The following is a 25827-nucleotide window of genomic DNA, read 5'->3' on the forward strand; positions in this document are numbered from 1 at the left end:
CTGTGCTCCGCAACGGGAGAGGCCGCAGCGGTGAGAGGCCCGCGTAACGCATTAAAAAAAAAAAAAAAAAAAAAACACAAAAGTGGAGGCTAAACAATATATTATTAAACAACCAATGCATCACCAAAGAAATCAAAGAGGAAATCAAAAAATACCTACAGACAAACAACAATGAAAACACAATGACCCAAAACCTATGGGACACAACAAAAGCAGTTCTAAGAGGGAAGTTTATAGCAATACAATCTTACCTCAGGAAACAAGAAAAATCTCAAACAACCTAACCTTACACCTAAAGCAACTAGAGAAAGAACAAAACCCAAAGTTAGTAGAAGGTAAGTAATAAAGATCAGAGCAGAAATAAATGAAATAGAGACAAAGAAAACAATAGAAAAGATCAATGAAACTAAAAGCTGTTTCTCTGAAAAGATAAAAAAAAAAAATTGATAAATCTTTAGCCAGCCTCATCAGGAAAAAAAAGGGAGAAGGCTCAAGTCAATAAAATTAGAAATGAAAAAGGAGATGTTACAACTGACACCACAAAAATACAAAGGATCGTAACAGACTACTACAAACAGCTATATGCCAAAAAAATGGACAACCTAGAAGAAATGAACAAATTCTTAGAAAGGTACAACCTTCCAGGACTGAACCAGGAAGAAATAGAAAATATGAACAGACCAATCACAAGTACTGAAATTGAAACTGTGATTTAAAAACTCCCAACAAACAAAAGTCCAGGACCAGACGGTTTCACAGGTGAATTCTATCAAACATTTAGAGAAAAGTTTACATCTGTCCTTGTGAAACTATTCCAAAAAATTGCAAAGAAAGGAACACTCCCTAACTCATTCTGTGAGGCCACCATCACCCTGATACCAAAACCAGACAAAGATACCACAAAAAAAAGAAAATTACAGACCAATATCACTGATGAACATACATGCAAAAAGACTCGACAAAATACTAGCAAACAGAATCCAACAATACATTAAAAGGATCATATACCATGATCAAGTGGGATTCATCCCAGGAATGCAAGGAGTTTTCAGTATCTGCAAATCAATCAGTGTGATACACCACATTAACAAATTGAAGAATAAAAACCATATGATCATCTCAATAGATGCATAAAAAGCTTTCGACAAAATTCAACACCCATTTATGATAAAAACTCTCCAGAAAGTGGGCACAGAGGAAACATACCTCAACATAATAAAGGCCATATATGACAAACCCACAGCTAACATCATACTCAATGGTGAGAAGCTGAAAGCATTTTCTCTGAGATCAGGAACAAGTCAAGGATGTCCACTCTTGCCATTTTTATTCAACATAGTTTTGGAAGTCCTAGCCATGGCAATTAGAGAAAAAAAACAAATAAAAGGAATACAAATTGGAAAAGAAAAAGTAAATCTGTCACTGTTTGCAGATGACATGATACTATACACAGATAATCCTAAAGATGCCACTAGAAAACTACTAGAGCTAATCAATGAATTTGGTAAAGTTGCAGCATACAAAATTAATACACAGAAATCTGTTGCATTGTTATACACTAACAACAAAAGAGAAAGAAACAATCCCATTTGCCATCACATCAAAAAGAATAAAATACCTAGGAATAAACCTACCTAGGGAGACAAAAGACCTGTACTCTGAAAACTATAAGATGCTGATGAAAGAAACTGAAGATGACACAAACAGATGGAGAGATATACCATGTTCTTGGATTGGAAGACTCAATATTGTCAAAATGACTATACTACCCAAGGCAATCTACAGATTCAATGCAATCCCTATCAATTACCAATGGCATTTTTCACAGAACTAGAAAAAAAAATTTTTTTTCTCATGAACCATGTGCATGGCTAAAATTTTTTTTAATTTGTATGGAGGCACGAAAGACCCTGAACAGCCAAAGCAATCTTGAGAAAGAAAAATGGAGCTGAAGGAATCAGGCTCCCTGACTTCAGGCTATACCACAAAGCTACAGTCATCAAAACAGTATGGTACTGGCACAAAAACAGAAATATAGATCAATGGAACAGGATAGAAAGCCCAGAAATAAATCCAAGTACCTATGGTCAATTAATCTACGAGAAAGGAGGTAAGACTATACAGAAAAGACAGTCTCTTCAAAAATGGTGCTGGGAAGACTGGGCAACTAACATGTAAAAGAATGAAATAGAATATTTTTTAACACCATGCACAAAAATAAACTCAAAATGGATTAAAGACCTAAATGTAAGACCAGATACTGTAAAACTCTTAGAGGAAAACAGGCAGAATGCTCTATGCCATAAAACACAGCAATATCTTTTTCGATCTGTCTCCTAGAGTAATGGAAATAAAAACAAAAATAAACAAATGGGACCTAACTAAACTCAAAAGCTTTTGCACAGCAAAGGAAACCATAAACAAAGCGAAAAGACAACCCACAGAACGGGAGAAAATATTTGCAAATGATGCAACCAACAAGGGATTAATCTCCAAAATATACAAACAGCTCATGCAGCTCAATATAAAAAAACAAAAAACAAAACAAACAAAAACAAAAAAACCCAACCCAATCCAAAAATGGGCAGAAGACCTAAATAGACATTTCTCCAAAGAAGACGTACAGATGGCCAACAGGCACATGAAAAGATGCTCAACATTACTAATTGTCAGAGAAATGCAAATAAAAACTATAATGAGATATCATCTCACTCCAGTCAGAATGGCCATCATCAAAAAGTTTATGAACAACAGATGCTGGAGAGGGTGTGGAGAAAAAAGGGGACCCTCCTACACTGTTGGTGGGAATGTAAATTGGTACAGCCACTATGGAGAACAGTATGGAGGTTCCTTAAAAAACTAAAAATAGAGCTATTGTATGATCCAGCAATCCCACTCCTGGGCATATATCCAGAGAAAACCATGGTTTGAAAGGATACATGCACCCCAGTGTTTACTGCAGCACTGTTTACAATAGCCAAGACATGGAAGCAACCTAAATGTCCATCAACAGATGAATGGATAAAGAAGATGTGGTACATATATACAATGGCATATTACTCAGCCATAAAAAAGAATGAAATAATGCCATTTGCAGCAACATGGACATGGAGACTATCATACTAAGTGAAGTAAGTCAGACAGAGAAAGACAAATATATGATACTGCTTATATGCGGAATCTAAAAAAAATGATACAAACGAATTTACTTACAAAACAGAAACAGACTTACAGACTTAGAGAACAAACTTATGGTTACCAAAGGGGAAACGTGGGGGTGGGGAGATAAGTTGGGAGTTTGGGATTGACGTGTACACTATATTTAAAACAGATAACCAGCAAAGGCCTACTGTACAGCACAGGGATCTCTACTCAATATTCTGTAATAACCTAAATGGGAAAAGAATCTGAAAAAAAAATAGATACATGTATATGTACAACTGAATCACTTTGCGGTACACCTGAAACTAACACAACATTGTAAATCAACTATACTCCAATATAAAACAAAAATTAAAAAAAAAAAGGCTGCACTGAACACTCTTATCTGATGATCCCACTCAAGACATGCTCAAAGTCATAGGATTTTCAGTCATTCAACCATACAATGAGAAGAGCAGAAACTATTCTTTCGGAAAGTGGCCCATGGAGGTAAGATCACAATAAAAGACCTCATCAAAGCAGAGATGAAGGAAAAGATAATAGTTTTCAAAGTTATTTTTTTAAATGACAAGACACCTGGTACCATGGCACTGACCCTGCAGGCAGTAGAGTGGAGAATGTTCCTCTGGAAAAACTGAGCAGCCCAAGGGGAAAAAATTACTGATAATACTCGAGGAGACTCCAATGACTCACCCAGTCACTCCTCAGAAAAGCCCATGCACGCAGAACTTCTAATCTGCTTTTTATTGCCTCATAAATAAATGAATGAACAAGGATTATCAAGACATTTGAGGAAAGCCTGTAACATAAAAGAACAAAACAGAAAAAAGAAAAAACAACCCAAACGTCCAAAAAAAAGGAAAAGAATAAATTACGGGGCTTCCCTGGTGGCGCAGTGGTTGAGAGTCCGCCTGCCGATGCAGGGGACACAGGTTCGTGCCCCGGTCCGGGAAGATCCCACGTGCCGCGGAGCGGCTGGGCCGTGAGCCATGGCCGGAGCCTGTGCTCCACAATAGGAGAGGCCACAACAGCGAGAGGCCCACGTACCGCAAAAAAAAAAAAAAAGAATAAATTACGGTACATCTATATAATAGTTCCTTTGCAATTATTCTCAATTTGAAGCATGATATAATAGTAAGCGTAGAAAAATGTAAAAGCATGATCCCATTTTCTTTAAAATAAATATTAATAAATGGATCAGTGTTACAGAATGAAGAATTCTACAAGAGACCCACACAGTAGTCACCTAATTTAATAGAAAGGCACCACTGCAACTCAGAAAGTAAAAATTAATCTTTCCAATAAAGAGTGCTGGCTATTCTAATGGGAGAAAATAAAAAAATGAACCTGGATCTCCATCCTTATAAACCAAGAATAATTCACACTGTATCCTGGACACAATCACACTTTTAGAACAAAGTTTATAATATATTCATGACTTCGGAAATATTTATCTTATGACCCAGCAATTCTACTCTTAGATATATACTGAAGTAAAATGAGTGCGTGAGTCCACCAAAGACACATGTAAGAATAGTCAGTGACTTCCCTGGTGGTCCAGCGGTTAAGACTCCATGCTTTCAGTGCAGAGGGCGTGGGTTCAATATCTAGTCAGGGAACTAAGACCCCACATTCCCACATGCAGCGCGGCATGGCCAAAAAAAAAAAAAAAAAGTAATGGTCAAAGCAGCTTGATTTATTATAGCCCCAAACCAGAAACCATCCAAATGTCCATCAACAGCAGAACAGAAAGATTACGGTACAGTTATACAATAGACACTGCCCAGTGATAAGGAAAGAACAGTTACTACATGCAGCAATGTGGATGAGTCCCACAGACAATGATGAACAAAAGCCAGACTCAACAGACTTCACACTGTAAGATTGCATTTATATGAGGTTCAAGAACAGCCAAAACAAATCTACGGATATTGACTGGAAGAGGCACAAGAGGAGATTTCTGGGATGATGGAGATGTTCCACATCTTGAGCTGAGTCATGATTACATGGAACAGTTTTGGAGCTGTACACTAAGATTTTCATGCTTTGGCAGACAAGCCTGGGAAGGGCTGAGGGGACCGTCCTGAGAAGCCTTGATTAAAATGGGAAAAAAAAAAAAAAAAGATTTTCATGCTTTAAGTGTACAGTAACAGTAGACAGACAAAATTTGGCTAGAAGGAAAAAAACATTTATAGTGGTTTTCCCTGGGTGCTGGAATTATTGGCAATTGTTATTTATTCTGTATGTTTGAAAATTTCAATAAGGAACCTATATAGTCAGAAAAAAATTAAGTTTTCTTAGTGCTTTTTGGTATTTTCATGTTACCCACCTCTTTTTTTTTTTAATGCCTAGAATGCTTCTGTAGACCCCTTCTAGTGCCCCAACTTCCCTTCCTATTATTAATTTTCCCTTGTGGATAAACTATTTTATATCTGCTCTTCACTGCTTTTTACAGTGATTTTTGTAATTGTGGTTCTTTTTTGTGGGGGGGAGGCACACCATGCAGCATGTGGGATCTTAGTTCCCCGACCAGGGATCGAACCCGTGGCCCCTGCAGTGGACGTGCAGAGTCTTAACCACTGGACTGCCAGGGAAGTCCCATGATTCTTTTTTTCACAAGACACTTCATCTTCTTAAGTTCTTTAAATGTTTTTTCTCTGCTTCAAACTGAAAAGTCACTTGGCTAAGTACCAAACATGGGGTTAAAAAAATAATTCTCTTGGTTACATGCAGACTTCCCCTACCTTGGAACTATTCTTATCTTCAAAGTCAGAAGTCATGCTTATCCCTCCATCTTTACATATCCTTCTTGGGAATTTATAAAATTGTAAAGTTTTTTTTTAAAAAAGGGCTGATTTTACTCTGAAGACCTCCTCTGTGTCTTTTCTGAACTCCCTAATTAGGGATCTTCGTAAATAGATTTATATTCTAGATCCCTCAGTTTTTCTTGATTCTCATACCCATAATTTTGGGTATTGTTTGTTGGGCTAAAAAAAGCTTTAGAATTACTGGTTTGGTGCTGCTCTATCATCTCAGGTTTACAGTTTTTGTTAAATTTTGGCATTGATGTGTTCGTTTATTCCATTCACACAGTCATTTGTTCCTTCTATAAAAAGTAGAGACAGGGCTTCCCTCGTGGCGCAGTGGTTGAGAGTCCGCCTGCCAATGCAGGGCCCCGGTCCGGGAAGATCCCACATGCCGCGGAGCGGCTGGGCCCGTGAGCCATGGCCGCTGAGCCTGTGTGTCCAGAGCCTGTGCTCCGCAACAGGAGAGGCCACAACAGTGAGAGGCCCGCGTACCGCAAAAAATAAATAAATAAATAAAAATAAAATTAAAATGTAGAGACAGTAGGTCAGGAAAGTCAGAGAGAAGGCTTCTAAAGGGAAGCAACGATCACACTGAGAGTTAGGCAGAAAGGGAAATGCGGATTACTCAACCCTCACACTCCAGTCAGAGATAACGCTCACAAACAGCCTTACTAAGAGTAGACTTTCAGGATCACTGCAGCTTCTTTTTCTAGTTATCCTTTATCTCTTTTAATAGGAGTCATGTAATTTTATTCGTTTGCTTGTCAGATACTATTGGCAAACCTAATCATTTGTTTATTCAACATCATTAAGTACTTATTACATGACAAGCCCAGTACTGAGGATATGAGAGAAAGAACTCTAGCTGCCTTCCTCTTCCCCTTCAGTATCACTGATAATAGAAATAAAATAATTGGGACTTCCCTGGTGGCATAGTGGATAAGAATCCACCTGCCAATGCAGGAGACACGGGTTCGATCCTTGGTCTGGGAAGATCCCACATGCCACGGAGCAACTAAGCCCATGCGCCACAACTGCTAAGCCTGTGCTCTAGAGCCCGTGAGCCACAACTACTGAGCCCACACGCCTAGAGCCCGTGCTCCGCAGCAAGAGAAGCCACTGCAACGAGAAGCCTGCCCACCGCAACAAAGAGTAGCCCCTACTCGCCACAACTAGAGAAAGCCCGCACCAAGCAACGAAGACCCAACACAGCCAAAAATAAATAAAATAAATTTATTTTTAAAAAAAGTAATCTAGAGATGATTTAAAGTATTCAGAGGATGTGCGTAGGTTAAATGCAAACCCTATGCCATTTCATTTACGGGACTTGAGCATCCACATTATTTTGGTATGAAAGGGTCCTGGAACTACTGAGAGATGACTACACACAGTAAAAAATGAAAGATATCTTTGGGTAATGTCTGCCCCATGGCTTTTAGGAGAAAATAACCTATTTCTTCACTCATTGAGCAGGAAAGCCACACTTCTAGATGCTTCCAACAACCATCCGGCTACCACTGAGAACATGTTTTGTCCCAGCACCAGGGCAGGATCCACAGCTGTGAACAGTCCCATGGGTTCCAGGCCAACCTCACCAAGGGCCCCTTCTCCAGCCTTTATTAGTCACGGATGGTCCTCTGCAGAAGCCAGAGGACCACCTGAATGTAGGACAGCCTTCTGCCTTCAGCTTCTGGAAGGACACCCCAAAGGTGAACCTCACTCAGCCCCTTGTCTGACAGCTCCCATAATGCCAGCAAGCCCACCCCCCCACTGCCCACTCCCCCCTTGGGAACTCCAACCACCAGCTGCGTCCCACCCCTCAGCTCAGGAACTCCGGTCAGCACCCCACTGATGCTGCTGTCTTAAAGCCATGGGGAAGTGAAGGCTGGCTCCTGCTCAGAAAAAAAGGCTGGGGACCTCTGAATTACATCTAGTCATGGGATGTACAGGAGAGCATTGTAACTCTGGAACTTCAAACAGCCAGCCCTCAAAGTGACAATGGACAGAAAATGAGCCCAGCAAGAGGGAGGGTAGGAAGCAAAAGCAGCAGTGAACAGAAGGGAAAGAAAAAGGGAAGAAAGCTGTTAACAGAGAAAGTGAGTTGGGGAGATTAAAGAATAGGTTAGAGCAGGGAGAGAGAGAAAAGGGAGGAACTCTGCTCCCTGCCAACTTGACAGGACACACTAGAAAGGGACAGTCTATCCCTCCCAACAAGCCTGACAAGGGCACTTCCCAGGCCAGGTCCCTCACCAGCACGGCCCCTGAAAGATAGGCTCTGCCTGCCCCCTCCCAGAGCATTAGACTAGGCTTTGTGGGAAAACTGAAATCTTGACGGCTTAGAAAAAGGTCCCTACAGCTTCATGTGCTGGCAATTTAACTAAGCACTCCTGGTTCCTGCCGGCTACCAGCCCAGCCCTGGCTTTGCTCCACCATTAAAGCACGCTCTCCTGACCCTCTGCGGGAGCGGCAGCTCAGTCAGCACCGCAGGGCGGCTTTAAAGGACAAGAGTGAATTTCACTGAACACCAGCAAGTACCAGTCACACCTGCCATGTGAGCACCCTAAGGACCAGACATCCCAGGGCAGCTCGCTCCCCCCGCTTTCATTTTCATAGAATTTTTTAAAGGAATACGCATTATGGACAGAAAGGTTAGAAAAAACATGCTAGATGATAACTTCAGAGTTCTGTCATTAGTAACATCCACCAAGAGCAACTGTATGTATGGAAGACAAGGGGCCCAAAGTAGTATGGAGCATTGATGAATTAAAAACAAAAACAAGAAAACAAACTGCATCCACCCTGAACAAAAACCTGAGTTTTCCAAGAGCGCACCTGCACAGAAAGAACAACAGAACACAACATCAATGAAGTCACATCCCTGGTGGAGGGCCTAGAATTTAATGTAGTATACAGGCTCACCACCACTTGGGCCTCCTTTTGGCAAACCTCATGTCAAAACACCAGTGGTTTCAACTGACAGCATGTATTTCTTTTTAGTTCCTACATTTTTCACTCTGCTGTCTTCCTGGTGTCATATAGCCATGCAGAGTTTCAGAAGATGGGATTCAAGGGGCCCTCTCTGAAGCCCTGCCTACCCCCAAACCATTCCTACCGCCTGTTTACTGCCACCTGGAAAAATTAACAGAGTGAGTCATATCTTTGGATGAAGGCAGTATTTTTCCAACTGGAGTATGTGGAACAATTTGGGGAATGTGGACAGACAACTTAATTTTAATAGTTAATGCTTTTTAATATTTGCTTTCTATTTGTGGCAGGTGATAGTGGTTTCCAGTTTAAGCCAATCATAGTTTCCCTTTCAAATAACTTTTAGGGTTTTTAAAAAATGGCATAATTTAAAGAAAAATGTTAAATAATAGTACTGATGGCAAAGAGATAAGACAAAAATCATGCAGGTGGAACACAAATTAAGTGTGAGAAACAGATGAAGCATCCACCTCCAAGCCCTTAGAATGCAACTACCCCTCGCTGGAGTTCTGCCACCATCACACATCGAATATCACCAAGATTTAGTTCAGCAAAGTCAGCAGAACCAGAGGACGCAGAAATTGGATCAGAGATTGATGAATCACACCAGCCTTTAGAGAGGGTGTTGCGGAAGAAAGGCTGGGGGTGGGGGAAGGGGGGACACAGGGTCTGGGGTCTCTGGGAAGCTAGCGGGCAGCAGGAAAGCAGTAAGTATAGGTTTAACGACAAGGACTCATGAGATAGGCACATTCCTATAGAAGTCCCCCTCTTCACACATACTGTCCCCAAATGATCCTGCCCGAGGTCCCAATACTGAAAGCTGATGGGTGAAGTACTGAGAGCAGAAGTCTAGCACCACTTCCCAGGTCTTCCTATTCCCAAATACCTTTGCAATTCAATTGTTCCCCACCCCTGCCTTTCTTTGAACACTGGCCAGGAGGCCAGGTAGATTTCAGTCGTGATTTATTTTCTGGGCCAATTCTCTTGAGACTAATGACTCTTTAACACAAATCAGAGAACTGATGAAAGGCATCTGTGAATAAGGCATTACTCTCCAATGAGTAAATTCAGGTAGATCAAACCCTCCTCTCACCATGATTACCAAGATTAAATCATTCACACGCATCAGCGCAATAGACTGAATATCACCATAAAGAGAGTCACACAAAGTTTTTGGTTTCTCAGTGCAGATGAAAGTTATGTTTTCACTATACCGTAGTCTATTGAGGGTACAATAGCATTATGTCTAAAAAAATAATGTACACACCGTAATTTAAAAATACTTCACCGCTGTGGGACTTCCCTGGTGGTCCAGTGGTTAAGACTCCGCGCTCCCAATGCAGGGGGCACGGGTTGGATCCCTGGTCAGGGAACTAGATCCCACATGCATGCTGTAGCTAAGAACCAGCGCAGCCAAATAAATAAATAAAATAAATATTAAAAAGAAAATACTTTATCGCTGAAAAATGCTAACAAACTTCTGAGCCTTCAGCGAGTTGTAATCTTTTTTGCTGATGGAGGTTTGAAGTATTGCGAGAATTACCAAAATGTGACACAGAGAAACAAAGTGAACAAGTGCTGTTGGAAAAATGACGCCGATAGACACAGGGTTGCCACAAACCTTCTATCTGTAAAAATCGCAGTATCTGCAAGGCCCAACAGATCAAAGTACAATGAAACGAGGTATGCCTTTAATCAAAAGGTTCAGAAAAATATAAACCATCCTTTGTTTTTGACAAAGCCATACCAGACTTGCTACCCACAGACACTGGATTCAAACCATTTATCTCCCTTGCTTTTTTTTTTATTTTTTTTTTTTATTTTTTGGCTGCATTGGGTCTTCATTGCTGCGTGCAGGCTTTCTCTAGTTACAGAGACTGGGGAGCTACTCTTCGTTGTGGTGCACAGGCTTCTCATTGTGGTGGCTTCTCTTGTTACAGAGCACAGGACTAGGCGCGCGGGCTCAGTAGTTGTGGTGCATGGACTTAGTTGTTCTGCAGCATGTGGGATCTTCCCAGCCCAGGGATCGAACCCATAGTCCCCTGCATTGGCAGGCAGATTCTTAACCACCGTGCCACCAGGGAACTCCCTCCCTTGCTTTAGAACTGAGGGCCCATCCAGTTTCCTAGCTCTGGTTTTGAGGCCTAAATCAGTACTAATATTCCACATCTGTCTCCTAAAAACTACAAAAGAAGTCATTCTAAGCTCACTGCCTTTTGAAGAGCCCTTTGTATATAGTGCCCAAAATGGTGTGAAACTTTTTGGCCAGAGCCTGGAGGGTCAACTCATGCCCAATCCCCTTGCTTTTAAACTGATGTGTTTTAATTGCTGACTCCCATTGTACAGCCAAGCCAATTAGTAGGGCTGGTCAAGCGTGAGGAGCTTGGAGGCCTAGAACACAGCACTCAATTCAGCCTGAGAAAAACAGGAAGCCTCTCCTGTCAGAACTTCCCTGTGAGAACTATGCCTAGACAACAAATGTCACAAGTCCGAGAGATGGACGTTGTAGTTCTGTAGTTCCCTGGGCACGTCAGCAAGCACTTGAATCTCTATCTGATGGAGGACTGGCAGAGTGACTCAGGAGAATGAAATTTTAAAAGATGACTATTTCACTCCTCATTCAATTTAGTGAGCATTATTGCCCACTTCAGTCTCTGAAGTGCTTAGTAATTAACTCCTTTAGGGTTGAAAGGATGTTGGGTCGAAAGGATGTAGGGTCCAAAGCCCAAGAAGCTGCAAGGTTTACTCCAGGCACTCTAAACCAGCTGGATAAAGTGTGAAACAGTCTGAACTTATTTACATATGAAATGCAAACATGCACTTACCCTCAGGCCTCCAGATCTGATTATTGGCTTATTGGTAACCAAGCCCACATACACCCGGAAACAAAAACAAAAAAGCCTTAGGGTGCTGAATGAGGCTTTTACCAAAAAAATTTAGAATGTCCACCTCTTTTTTTATTTCACTGCATCTCAAAAAAATACCAATCATCCAAAAATTAAAATATTCTGCTTTAGAGGAGCTCAAATTTCATAAAAGCCTCTCATTAATATTCCTTCAGAACCTCTGAGAAGGACTTCCCTGGTGGTGCAGTGGTTAAGAATCCGCCTGTCAATGCAGGGGACAGGGGTTCGAGCCCTGGAGCAACTAAGCCCACGCGCCACAACTACTGAGCCTGTGCTCTAGAGCCTGTGAGTCACAACTACTGAGCCCGCACGCCTAGAGCCCGTGCTCCACAACAAGAGAAGCCACCACAATAAGAAGCCCACGCACCACAACAAAGAGTAATGCCCCCCAATCCCGCTCTCCACAACTAGAGCAAGCCCACACGCAGCAACGAAGACCCAACAGAGCCAAAAATAAATAAATAAATAAATAAATAAATAAATAAATTTATGGGGGGGGGACACCCTCTGTGAAGCCTTTCCTTTCTGCGGAACGCGGTGGCAAGATGGCCGTGCAGATTTCCAAGAGGAAGTTTGTCACTGACGGCATATTCAAAGCTGAACTGAACGAGTTTCTCACTAGGGAGCTGGCTGAAGATGGGTACTCTGGAGTTGAGGTCCGAGTTACACCAACCAGGACAGAAATCATTATCTTGGCCACCAGGACACAGAATGTTCTTGGTGAGGAAGGGCTGACGGATCCAGGAATTGACTACTGTGCTTCAGAAGAGATTTGGCTTCCATGAGGGCAGTGTAGAGCTTTATGCTGAAAAGTTGGCCATAAGCGGTCTGTGCGCCATGGCCCAGGCAGAGTCTCTGCATTACAAACCCCTAGGAGGCCTTGCTGTGCAGAGGACCTGCTATGGTGTGCTGCAGTCCATTACCCCGTTTCAAGGTTGAGGACTGTTTCCAGCCAAGAAAGGAGGGCCTGCCCTTGGGTGACAAAGGTGCAGGCCTAGAACGCTCCGTGGGGGTCTCTGGCTCATACCCTAGCCCTGGTTCTCACCTGGGCCCAGTTCCCCTTAAGGGAGGGTATTTCTGTTCTTCAACAGAACAGCCAGGCCTGGTGTTTATCATTGCTTGTGTTGAGGGAAACACTATCTTTCTTTCCTAACATTGAAGTCTTAAATTCTCTACCAATGGGAACATTTGTGGGGGCGGCCGGGATGAATGAAAGCAGAAAATTTCCCAAAACTCTCGGCCTACTTAACCTCCCTGACAGCACATAGTTACAGTGTCTGGGGGAGGGGGAGCAGACTGTTTCCAAAGGAAGCATGATTAGTTGGCCGTTCCAAATAATTCCAAAGACCATTTAGAAAATGGTTAACAGTTTTTTAAAAATGTGGCCCAGAAATCTAACTTCCAGCGATTCTTAATATTATGGGGCTTCTGGAGAGCCCTGTAAAAAGCTCTATCATAACAAGCCCAGCCAATGAATAGGTACACGGGGAGGGGGGGGGACTCTTCAGGTAAGTAGAAATATGTGGTAAACACGTATTTGCTCAATGCTCAAATGACCTGTCTTAAGACATCTTTTACAGAGAATGATGTGGCTGATCTGACTGGGAAGCTCGCTCTCCCCAGCTGCCAGCACTCTGGATTTGTTCTCCCTTGAGTGCTGTGCTGGTTTCTCCGTTTAATGCATAAACCAGCTGCAGCCACCTTGCCAAGTTCTCAGCAATTCCCTCAACTGCCTCTTAGTGTACAGGATTCCTGGAGTCCGATTCTGTTTTCTGGAGTCAAACAAATACAAAACAAATTGGTGAGAAGTTTCAGCTATTTCACTTCCTCCCAGAAAACAGAAGTTTGTGAAAGGTTCGATCTAAAAAGGACAACTGTGTGCTTTTTGTTGTAGTTCACAGGATCAGTAAATTTCCGAGCTGGAAAAAAACCCATATATCACCAAATCATTCCTCTTCAAAAATCAAAATATCTTCTTCCTATTTCTCAAGAATTTAAGACAAAATGGCCAATTAACACTTAAGCAGCCTTAGCTAAGAAGCTCACAAACTGAGGGTAGCAGGTAGGAAAGGGGAACTCTGTTCTACAATGAACAAAGAGCAGGGGACTCCTTTCAGCTTCCCCAATGCCCCCATTCATGTTTGGGGCACTGATTATCCTTCAATAACTTCTCTGCCATTAAATCTCCTACCACTCGCTCAGGGTTGGGTTTCACCCTGGGGATAAGAGGTGTTTGTAGAACACTCTGAAATTTCTAAAGGGTAAGTGCTGTGGACAATACAACCTCAGTGCATATCAAGGGTAGCAAAGCCCTCAGAGAGTCATTAACTCACCCGGCCAAATGAGAAGAGAAAATGAGCCGCAGCTGCGTGCTTCCTTTCCCGTATAAGAAGGAATTTTTAAAAAATCTGCTAACAATGGCCGGGGTAATTGGCACCTGGCTGCCTGCTCCCACATCCTTGTCTGCTACAAAGATTTCAGAAGCAGGGTTCACAGAATCCCAACGGACCAGAGTTCTAGGCGTTGTCACCTCTTTTCCAGGCTGTCACAACTGCCTCCTCAGTGTCTCCCCATCCCAGTGTTCCCCTACCCCAACGCAGCCGACGCTTCAATGGCTCCCCACAGTACACAAACCCTCAGCTAAGCGCTCAAAGAGTTTTTCCCAACCGGCCCTAACCTAAATCTCCAAACTTCCCCTCTGCCCTAGCACTCGGTCCAGTAAGTCGCCGAATCGTCTTTCCCTTACCTCCAGCGCGAGGCTCAAGGTCTCCTTCTCCAGAGGTCCCCTTTCCCTCCCTCTACTCGTCCAATGCCCACAGCTGCCGGAGATTAGCCGCCCCCCTCAGGGCTCCGCTCAGATTTCACTTCCTCCAACAGGTCTATTCAGATCCCTAGACACCGTTCTCAATAGTGAAGATTCCTTTTCCCCCGCAACACCTTTCCCGAACACCCCAGGCCCCTGCTCCCACCCGAGGGGCTCCCGAGCGCTCTCCCGCCCCCAGCAGGCCCGGCTCAGAGCACGGAGTGGATCCCCGGCAGCGCCCTAGAAATCGCAGCCCAAGGCGAAGAGACGCAGAAGCCTCCCGCAGACGTCTCCCGAGACCGGGTGTGGCGAGCCCAGCTCTCAGTCAGCCGACTTCTCGCAACGCGGAGCCCCTTAGTCCACTGCCCAGAGGCCGGGCGGGCGGCGCTGGATCTTCCCAGCCTCCGCCAGCGGCGCTGCGACGGGACCCGGAGGAGCAGCCGCGATGAGCCGGGGTGGGCATCGGGCCGGCTGCAACCGCTCCCCAGCTCCCGGCCTCTCTCCCAGCCCGTGCGCGCTCCTCGGCCGGAGCCGGCCCATCCCGCCCCGGGGCCCTTCGCTCTTCCGACGCCCTCTGGGGAGCTCGGGGGTGCGCAAAACCCCGGAAGGGCCCTGCCCGCGCCTCACCCCCTCCCTGGTCCCAGCTTGGCCGGGTCCGGCTCCGCCGCACCTTACCTCTCTTCTCTTCGAACCTGCTAGGCACTGGTTCGGCCCGGACCCGCTGGGATCAGACGAGACCGCACAAGTCGCGCCGCACCTGCCAAGGAGCGAGTGAGGAGCCTGGGCGCGCCTGACGTCACAACCGGCCCGAGCGCCGCGAGCTCAGAGTCACCTGATCACCTTGGCAACCCGCACGGGGCGGGGCGAGGCGGTGGGCGGCGTCATAGCAAGAGCCCAGTTCCCTGCAGCTGGTCCTGGAAGCGCCTCCCGGAGCGCTCCCTGGCTGTTGACGACGCGGAGACTCGAGGTCCGTCTCTGGCCTGGCTGCACAGCCCTCCGAGTTGGGATGGATACCTGAGACTCCAACAGGCACTCCCCTCAAGTTCGATCAGTGCTCCGAGACTCCAGACGTTATCCCCTCGACGCCAGTGCAAGTGCCTGGCTGGCAGGGCCTGTGTCCCCACCATACCCGGTTCAGTGCGTGGCACGCAGGTTCGCTTGTGGGCTGCTCCTCTCCGTGTCTTCTGGGTCTAGACCCAACTAGGTTCGAGGGTTTGCTCCGCGAACTGTACCTGAGAGGGCTGGGGCTGAGGCTGATAACTGGATTGCTCTTTGGCAACTTTCCCCATAAGCCTCTCAACACGTAGTGCAGCCTTTGCTGGAGAAAGTAGTAAGACTTCATTCAGGAGAGGGGAGGAGACGGGCTGTAGCCCAGGCCCAGACCTCCTGTCCTGAAGGCCTCCTTCTATTCCAACAGAAAGAGAAAGCACTGAAACACTCCCAGAGCAAAGCCTAGAACAAGCCTGGACGTCCTACTTGAAAAGCTTTTTTGTTTTTCAGATTAGATATCGATTTTCTCAATTTCCTTCCCTTGCCCACTATAATCGTATGCCTGCACCTCTATGACTTTCCAGTTGCTAGACATAGACCATCAGCTTCAAAATGAAAATCTAACACTCCATGGAGGTCCTGGTTTGAAAGCCACTGCTTATTTCGTCCCTTCACTTTCTGAGTTCCATTTAAGTTTTACTCTTCTAGTCCCTGCACCACTATGGAGGTTTCATGTATGTCGTCCTTCCCTCTCAGCCGGTGGGATTTTAAACCAAAAAGTTATTTTATAAATAACTTCTAGTGAGCACACTAGAATGTGTGCAATGAGCAATGAGCAATTCCAGGCTGCTTGAGGCATGATTCTTGAAGATCAGGAGTTTATCGGTGGTGTACCTCATATCCAAGTACCACCTGTGCTGTTTACTTAGTGGTTTCATTTTAAGTGACACCTCTTTATTTTTATACATTTATTTAAAAAAGAAACTAGCGGGACTTCTCTGGCAGTCAGTGGTTGAGACTTCGCCTTCCAATGCAGGGGATGCGGGTTTGAGCCCTGGTCGGGGAACAATGATCCCACAGGCCTCGTGGCCAAAAAACCAAAACATAAAACAGAAGCACTATTGTAACAAATTCAATAAAGACTTTAAAAATGGTCCACATCAAAAAAAAATCTTAAAAAAAAAAAAAGAAACTAGCATACAAACGGGAATAAAAGACAGCTGTGAAAGATAAAGTAGAGTCATGACTCCAGTCAGAGGTGTACTAATAGGAGAGAAGAGATTTAAAACATGAGCCCAGGTCCCAAAGGGCAGAGATTCGGAGGCAGGAAGATGGTGGGAGCAGGGCAGGGGCAGCCACACCTGGGGTGGCAGATCTGAGGAGGGGAACTCCAACTGCAGGTTAGGGACAGGTTGGGGAAGAGTTGGGCTAGAATGAGGTTTGAGGGAGGCAGCGGAGGGGAGAAGTGCTAGGAGCAGAGAGAATGGAGAAGGGATCTAGAGAAAGGAGAAGGAGCAGTGGTTTGGGGAGAGGCTGCTGAATGGAAACGTGTACTAATAGCATTAAGGGAAGGGAGGCTGAGAGGCTGCAAAAGTGAGGACTGCAGAGAAGGAGGAGCAGGTGAGAAGAACCTGATGTAGGCCCGAGGGGAAAGCACAGGGCCTCTGAGGCTCTACTGTGGGCAGGTCAAGGTGAGGGTGAGGGCCAAGGCGGAGATAACTGCCCCTGCAAGGGAGCGAGGCTGGAGAGGGCAGCTGGGACATATGGGGTCATGCTGGGGGAGAAGAGATGAAAGAACGGTGTTTTCAGTAAGGTCCTTGGCCACTCCCCTTTTACTGAGCTGCTTGGGTGTGACAGGGCGTAACCACAAAAGGAAAAAATAGAACGTTCCCCACCCCCATCCCCACCACCCCCTTGAGGAAGGAGTGCTATCAGATGAGTACAAACTCAAGGAATGTTACTTGGCAGCAACCAAGACATGGCCAGGGAGCACATCCCACATGACTCTTTTCTAGGATTTGACCTCAAGTCCCAGGAGTAAGCAGCCAGCCAGATGTAGAAGTCACTGGAGTTTCTTCACAAGTTTCCATTCCCAGAAATAAAAATGTCTGTGTGGAAGGTCCTGACGAAGCATATTTTTTGTGAAAGTCCATTAGCCACTGGAACTGCAGTGGATTTTCAACATTTGTGAACTCAGGAGAACCATCCAAGGATTGTGGAAGCAGCATGATGCAGGGGTTGGGAAACTGTGCTCTGAGGTTTATTCATTCTGTGAAATCAGACAAGTTACCCACCTTCCTTGAGCCTCAGTCTTATCTGTAAAATGGGTATAATACCTACCTCAGGAGACTGTCATCAACTTGAGGTGAATTCTAGGTCAAAGGAAGAACCCAGATTCACAGTTTTTCAGAAGGCCATTTAAAAAATCATTGTAGGGCTTGCCTGGTGGCACAGTGGTTAAGAATCTGCCTGCCAATGCGGGGAACATGGGTTCAAGCCCTGGTCCAGGAAGATCCCATGTGCCGCAGAGCAGCTAATCCCGTGCGCCACAACTACTGAGCCTGTACTCTAGGGCCCGTGAGCCACAACTACTGAGCCCCAGTAGTGTGGCACTTACTGAAGCCCCCGCGCCTAGAGCCCATGCTCCACAACAAGAGAAGCCACTTCAAGGAAAAGCCCGCGCACTGCAATGAAGAGGAGCCCCAGCTCACCGCAACTAGAGAAAGACTGAGCGCAGCAACGAAGACCCAACGCAGCCAAAAATATAAATAAATTAATTTTTTTTAAAATCGTTGTGGACTTCCCTGGTGGCACAGTGGTTGAGAGTCCGCCTGCCGATGCAGGGGACGCGGGTTTGTGCCCCGGTCTGGGAAGATCCCACATGCCGCGGAGCGGCTGGGCCCGTGAGCCATGGCCGCTAAGCCTGCGTGTCCGGAGCCTGTGCTCCGCGACGGGAGAGGCCACAACAGTGAGAGGCCCGCGTACCGTAAAAAAAAAAAAAAAAAAAAAAAAAAAATCGTTGTATTTTCATTGGACCCCATTTGTTCAGTCACCAATTGGGTGAAAGAATGTTTCTTGGATGCCTAATCTACACTCCACACTGTGATGGATATGAAAGGAGCAAGTTCTGTGACTCGGTCCTCCAGACATCACACTCCTGATAGGACAGTGAGACAGCATGAGAGGTCACAAAGCCCCTGTGAAATTGAGTGCTAAACTATGTCATGCCCTTCTCTGCCCTCAGCATTCATGGAGAGGGATGCCATGCCAGCTGCATTGGCTGAAGTGGGATGTATAAAAGAAAGTGTCTGGAACAAAGCCTGAAATTTGGAGGATTTGGAGAAGTGGTGAGAGAAGAGAGCATTCTTGGTTATATCATCTGGACGACATGAACACCTGAGACAGGGGCTCAGTAAATATTTGCTGAATGAATGAATGAACAAATAAGCAAGGACAATAACACTAGAGAATGGTGGGCATAGCCATAAGATCAGCCTAAGTGGACTGTGGAAATTGGACAGTTGTGAGAAATAAGGTGGAGACACAGCAGATTGTAGAGGAGCTTTTGAGACAGCAAAATCTTCCGGTAGAAACATGGGGTCTGGAGCCAGAGTGACAGGGTCGAACTCTATCATTTCTTGGCCACATGACCTTGAGTAAGTTATTTAACCTCTCTGTGCGTTAGCTTCCTTATCTGGAAAAAATAGGGATAACATTGTTATCTACTTTACAGTGTTTTTATTTCCCACCCTCATCCCCACCCCCAGTGTATCTATAGTGTTATTTTGAGGATTAACTAAGATAATGCATATGAAACCTAAATGTGGCGCTTGGCACATAGTAAGTGCTCCAAACTATTCACTTTTCTTTATTATTAGTATTAGTTTTATTAAGGCCTGAGAAGAGTATCGATTTAATACAAAAAGTATAGGAAACCACTGAAGCTCCTCAGAATGGGAAATGGGAATGGGATGCAGTGTTTTGTAAAGAATCATTTAGCAGCAGAATTCAACCTGGTCAGAAGGGAGAGTAGGGGCAAAGGTGCAGCCCCAAAGGGTAAGGAAGGGCTGACGAAGTACTAGAAACCACCCCTCCTGAAAAAGAGAAAGACTGTGCCCCTTTGCTCACACGTGTGTGGCGGTCAGAGCCTGGCAGGCAGAGGCGCTCAGTAACCCTGTTAAATGAACATCTCTACATGCTGCACAAGTCAAACAATGACTTTCTGGAGCTCTCAGGCTCAATGGCAAACACTGTGGAATTCCCCCAAGAACAGAGTTTTAAAGCACTGGAGAAATCCACTAAGACTTGGCCTCTGGCTTATTTCAATGTCTTCCCCCCATGGAAGCAGACAAATGAACACATGTGAAAGGAAAGCCAGTGAGTGTGGCCAGCACATGCACAGAACCCAGAAAAGAATGACCAGATTCTTTTTGTGTGTGAGGATGTTAAAGAAAGGAGAAGAAAATTTCACTTCTGCTGTTCACTAGCTCACTGCTCTGCCTGGTTCTAATGGAATTTGAGGTTCATGTGAAGTAGAAAGAGGCATGAGTTTGCTTCTGGTCATGGTTTAAGGTTTTGGGTTTTACCTGAGCAATGAGTCTCACAGTTTTATGCCTCTTTTTCTGATTTACATTTTCGAATTCCAATTTGCTAGTCAGGAGTGTCTCCATTGCAAGTGACTAAAATGCTGTTCAAATCAGTTTAAGAAAGAGGGAGAGAGAGTTTATTGGCTCTTGAAACCAGGAGTCCAGAGGCAAATCTGACCTTCAGGCATAGCCAGATCCGGGCACTCAAACAGTATCACCAGGAGTCTCCTCTCTTGCTCTCTCAGCTCTCTTCTCTGCATTCTCAGGCAGTCCCTCTGAGAGTGTCAGAATTACATTCTCATAGCAAAAAGTTCCCAGCAGACAAAAGGCTTTCTCTTTCCCAACAGTACTAAGAAAAGCTCCAGACTGGAGTCTGACTGTTTGCATCGGCTTTGGGTAACTTGCTTTTCTCTGAATGTGTGGTTGCAGCCAGAGGATGTGACATCTTGGCTAGTTCCATGCTGTCCTCTGGAGCCTGGGAGTAAGGTTAGCCCACCCCCCCAAACCCCACAGTTTAAAATCTGGAAGGAACAGCTTCCCCAGGAAAATAGAAGCTTAGTTACCAGCACTAGGAAGAGTGGATGCCTAGCAAACAAAAAACACAGCTGACCCCTACAGGCCACCGATACCAAAACCACAAGCTTATTGAAGAGTCCTGTAGGCACATGTAACATAATATTCCAATATTATTCCAGTAGGATAGCTTTGAATCCACTTGGGAGCCAACTCACCTTCCATATTTCCAGGAAAGTTGCATCCACTGGGGTGCAAACTCCAGCACTCAGAGGTTGTCTTGCTGAGATCATGGCATAGAACTCACCATTGGTTTTACCTAAGTGTACTCTCCTCTCTGGAAGTATTACTTCTGAAGAAAGTGCTTCAGGGAGCACTTCATGCTTTAAATGTGTTTGTACAGCACCTTGAGTTCTCAAGAGGCATCACAGAAAGCCGTGCAATTTTAATTGTGACTTTTTGAAGCACTGATTCCTGAAGTGGCCTGGCATTCGGATAATGATCTTAGAAACCCAGCCCTGGAGGAAAACACATTTTTCTCCTAGGCTGTGACTCAACTGAGTATGAAGTTCCCATCAACTCTTAAGAATCTCCCTACCTTTTGATATTTTGAAAATAAGAAAAAAATATCAGCCCATATAAATTTGAAATACTCAGCCCATATGTCCATTTGCATTTATATTTATACAATGGACTAATGATGATTTAGCACATGACATATGAAGAATAAGAACTCAGGGAAACATTAAATCCACATATTCAGTCAGCACATTTACTAAGTGCCAACCACCAACACTGTCCCAGGGACTGTACTAAGCTCTAGAGATGTAGGAATAAGCAAAACAGATTTTCAAAATCCTTGCTTATATCAAACTTACATTTCAGTAGGTGTGTCCATTTGTATACAGTGTTGGGTCTCACCTGCGTCATTGACAGGAATTAGTCATAATCACCAATAAACATACAGGGCAAATTCTCAGTGAGTGCTTCCTCTAAGGCGAGGCTTCTGGCCAGTGCTCTGCATGCATTATCTCATTATTCTCTTCTTCCTAGGGATTAAAAACAGGCTTCAGAGAGATGTAGACACCTGTTCAAGGGGCCCTAGGAGGTAAGGGGTGGGCCAAGACTGAAACTCGTTTCTCCATATCTGCCTTTTAACTTGTACCTTTTCTTAGGGTGTGGAAGGGAGCTGATGGGGAGTGGTGGGGTTATGGCAAACTGGAGAGCAAACTCTGTGCAAAGGGAGCCACTATCTGGCCACTTGGCCCAGGGGAATGTGGTCCAGTGCAGCCAAGTTTTCTGATTTTTTCAAGAGAAGCCGGCAAACAGGATTTTGATGTGAAAACCAATTTTAAAAACACTGTGAAAGCCAATCAAAATCTGTCTGAGCATCATTCAGGCCACAGGTCTGCCCCTCCATGAAACAGCACCCCCCAAAACTAAATGTGGGTAGAAAAATGCAAATACAACTCTGGTTCTTGCACAAAGTAGTTGTCAGGTTGATTTGATAAGGCTAAGGCAAACAGGTGCCCCTGTTTACCAGTAGGGCAAAGTCCTTAATGAAAGGTAACTGAGGGAGCAGCTGGAGCATTTCAACCCCCTACCTTGGAGGAGGTTGCATTGAGCTATCTTAGGCTGGGTTGATAGGCCATGCTTATCGGAAAGGGAAAATTTAACTTCAGGGCGGGCTTCGTGTTGCATCTGAGGTCCTAATAACGATCACTATGCTGTCAGCACACAAGATGTAGTTCAAAATAATTCTCCTCCTAAAAGTCACATTCTGCTCGCCTCCTGGCCCTTCCTTGCCTCTGCGCCTCCGCCCCAGGCCTCCCACGCTCAGCAAGCCTTTCCTCTTACCCACTCCGTTTGCCAGGGGATGGCAGCCACAGGACAGACGGTGGTCTCATCACTGGGGTGGTCTGAGACTGGAACAGAGCTGGTTGCCTATAGGTGGCAGTGCCTCTTCCTGTCCTGGCCTTTGGAGGGAGGGAGGGGGCACAGGAGAGCTTCCACGTTTAGAAAACATTTGCACCAGACTTCCCTGGTGGCGCAGTGGTTGAGAGTCTGCCTGCCGATGCAGGGGACACGGGTTCGTTCCCCGGTTGGGAGGATCCCTCATGCCATGGAGCGGCTGAGCCCGTGAGCCATGGCCGCTGACCCTGCGCGTCCGGAGCCTGTGCTCCGCAACGGGAGAGGTCTCAGCAGTGAGAGGCCCACGTACCACAAAAAAAAAAACATTTGCACCATCAACAGACTGAAACTCTACAAGACAATGGTTTTACTTAAAATGTGTAAAGGAATTCCCATCTTCTGGATCTTAGCAAGATCAGAAAACCTCTGTTTACTACAGGAATTGTTTCAGAAAGGAAAGTGAAATCTGGCACATGAAAAATCCCCTTTCTACCCGCTCTCAAGATAGTAACTTTGCAGACATATGCCATGTGTATTTCATCACAGCAAAACAATGCTGTCGTGCACTGGGGACAGATTTGCTGCTGCTGCTGAGCTGCTGCTGCCACTGCCGCCTCCACCACCTCCTTCTGTTGCTTGGATAAAGCTGAGGCATGTGGCACTGCTGTGAGATTCTTAGAAGATGGGCAATTGTTCCTGGCTGGGACCCTACAAGTCGGTTTGTACCACGAGGCTCTAAATCCTAGCTCCTCTGGGCCCTGGGAGCCTTTCCTTTGGAAAACACACATGGTAAGGACTTAGACACTTTCTGAAAGGGATAGGACAAGGAAAACGTGTACTCTCCCCCATCCCTTGCTTGGACAATCATTTAAGACAGTGGTCCCCAACCTTTTTGGCACCAGGGACTGGTTTCATGGAAGACAATTCTTCCACGGACCGGGGGTGGGGTGGGGTGGGGGGATGGTTTCGGGGTGATTCATTTATTGTGCACTTTATTTCTATTATTATTACATTGTAATATATAATGAAATAATTATACAACTCACCATAATGCTGACAGGAGGCGGAGCTCAGGCAGTAATGTGAGCCATGGGGAGCAGCTGTAAATACAGATGAAGCTTCGCTTGCTCGTCTACCACTCACCTCCTGCTGTGTGGCCCAGTTCCTAACAGGCCACGGACTGAAACCGGTCCATGGCCCTGGGTTTGGGGACCCCTGACTTAAGAGGTGAAGTGACTTCTCCCACTCAGGGAGGCAGGGTAATGCTATGATTAGGAGTGTCCAGAGACCTGCATTCCAGCCCCAGTTCCCCTACATACTCATCTTGGAGCCCAGAACATTTTACTAAATGTTTTTGGGCCTCAGTTTTCTCATCTGTTAAGTGGAAATAATAATAGGCCCAGGCACATAGAGATGTCGCAAGGGTAAACTGATGCGCACAAAAGCTGCTCTCTTTGCACAGAGCACATCTCCAGGTCACCGAAGCCTCCATGTATCCTCACCATGGCTACCCTCCATCCACACCCTCGGAGAGGGAACAAGTTAAAAGGTATCTGCTTCATCTTGGCCCTACCACTAATTTCTGTGGCTCCTTGGTCAGGTGATCAGGAGTTACACATGATGACCAGGGCCACTCTAGTGCAATTCTTTTTTTTTTTTAAATTTTATTGAAGTATAGTTGATTTATAATATTGTGTTTAATTTCTGCTCTACAGCAAAGTGACTCAGTTATACATATATATATTCTTTTTCATATTCTTTTCCATTATGGCTTATCATAGGATATTGAATACAGTCCCCTGTGCTATACAGTAGAACCTTGTTGTTTCTCTCTACTGCAACTCTTTAGCTGCAGCAGGGGAGACCTTTGCACCCACTACCCCTAGAGCCTTATTTTGGACACCACCTTTGCCTGAATTTCCGGCTGCTTTGGCCACAGTCCAGATGAGAGTGTGCCTGTCGTCCACCTCCTGCTCCAGGCCCCTCCCTGGAGAGGTCACATTGACAGCTCTGTAGGTGTGGAGTCCACCTGCCTCAGAGTGGGAGGGGCACTGTGTACACATGCAGTTTCCTGGGCTCCATCCTAGACCCACTGCTTCCAAATCACTGGAGCAAGGGCCTAGGAATCTTCAAGTAACAAGCCCTCTGAGGGAGCAGAGCCCATAAAAGTTAGCATTTATGGCCCTCTGGTACCTCAAACTCTGTAGATGTTTTCCTCAACCTGTCTCTCCTCGTGTGTCTGGCTTAACTGGACCACCGTCCGGCAGGGAAGCCAGGCCTTCAAGCCAGAGATCTGAACTTCCCTGAGTTCAGGATAGCCATGATTACCTCGTAGCAGAGTTTGGCCCTTCTCCTTGCCCCACCGGTCCTTGTTCAGGCCTTCCCCGTGATTTCACACCAGAACCAGCAGTCTTGCTCTCCATGTGCCCAATCTGGAGGTCTTGATCTGAAATATAAACTTGGCCCTAATAATCTCTTACTTAAAATTCTCTAGGGGTTTCTCATCCCCTGCAGGATCAAGTCTGATGAGGCGTTTATTTATGTATTTTGGCCGTACCTCACGGCATGTGGGATCTCAGTTCCCTGACCAGGGATCGAACTCTTGCCCCCTGCAGTGGAAATTCAGAGTCTTAACCAATGGACTGGCAGGGAAGTCCTTGATGAGGCATTTAAAAGGCTTTCTCTTCAACCTCAGATCTCCTGCCAGTCCCCTAGAGGCAAAACTCCAACTAGACCTATGTTATGCTCAGGTCTTTGAATGTTCCATGGAGCTGCTCACCTCTGGGCTACTCTAGACACAGCACCCTCCACTGGAATACCCTTTCTCCTCTTCTACTCTTCCTTCAAGTCTTGGCTAAAATGTCACCTCCTCTGGGAAGCCTTCCCAGATGTTCCCAGGTAGCGCTGACTACTCCCTCCTCTTTCCCTGTACACGTCCCCAAAATATCACCCATGACCCTGTATTTGCCTTTATTTGCTTATGTGTTTCTGCTCCACTAGACCCATGAGGTATTTGCATTTTATTCATTTCAAATTCCACATCTTTATTGGGGCTGATAAGGTCGTACGTGATCTGGCTTCCGCCCAACTCTCCACCCTGTCTCGTACCCCTCTCTGCCCTACCCACTTCACTTAGTCACACTGGCCTTCAGACTGGTCCCAAG

At 45.4% G+C, this 25827-nt stretch overlaps 1 long non-coding RNA gene across 1 annotated transcript in view; it reads right to left on the reverse strand.

Annotated features, from left to right (window-relative positions):
- Positions 1–15489, reverse strand: part of LOC116751540 — a 65956-nt gene extending 50467 nt beyond the window's left edge. The window contains exon 1 of the long non-coding RNA XR_004349293.1: positions 15339–15489. This is a non-coding gene — a long non-coding RNA (uncharacterized LOC116751540). The remainder of the gene's footprint in view (positions 1–15338) is intronic.
- Positions 15490–25827: the final 10338 nt, after the last annotated feature.

The sequence above is a fragment of the Phocoena sinus genome, chromosome 3 (assembly GCF_008692025.1).
Source record: "Phocoena sinus isolate mPhoSin1 chromosome 3, mPhoSin1.pri, whole genome shotgun sequence".
NCBI classification, from domain to species: Eukaryota; Metazoa; Chordata; class Mammalia; order Artiodactyla; family Phocoenidae; genus Phocoena; species Phocoena sinus.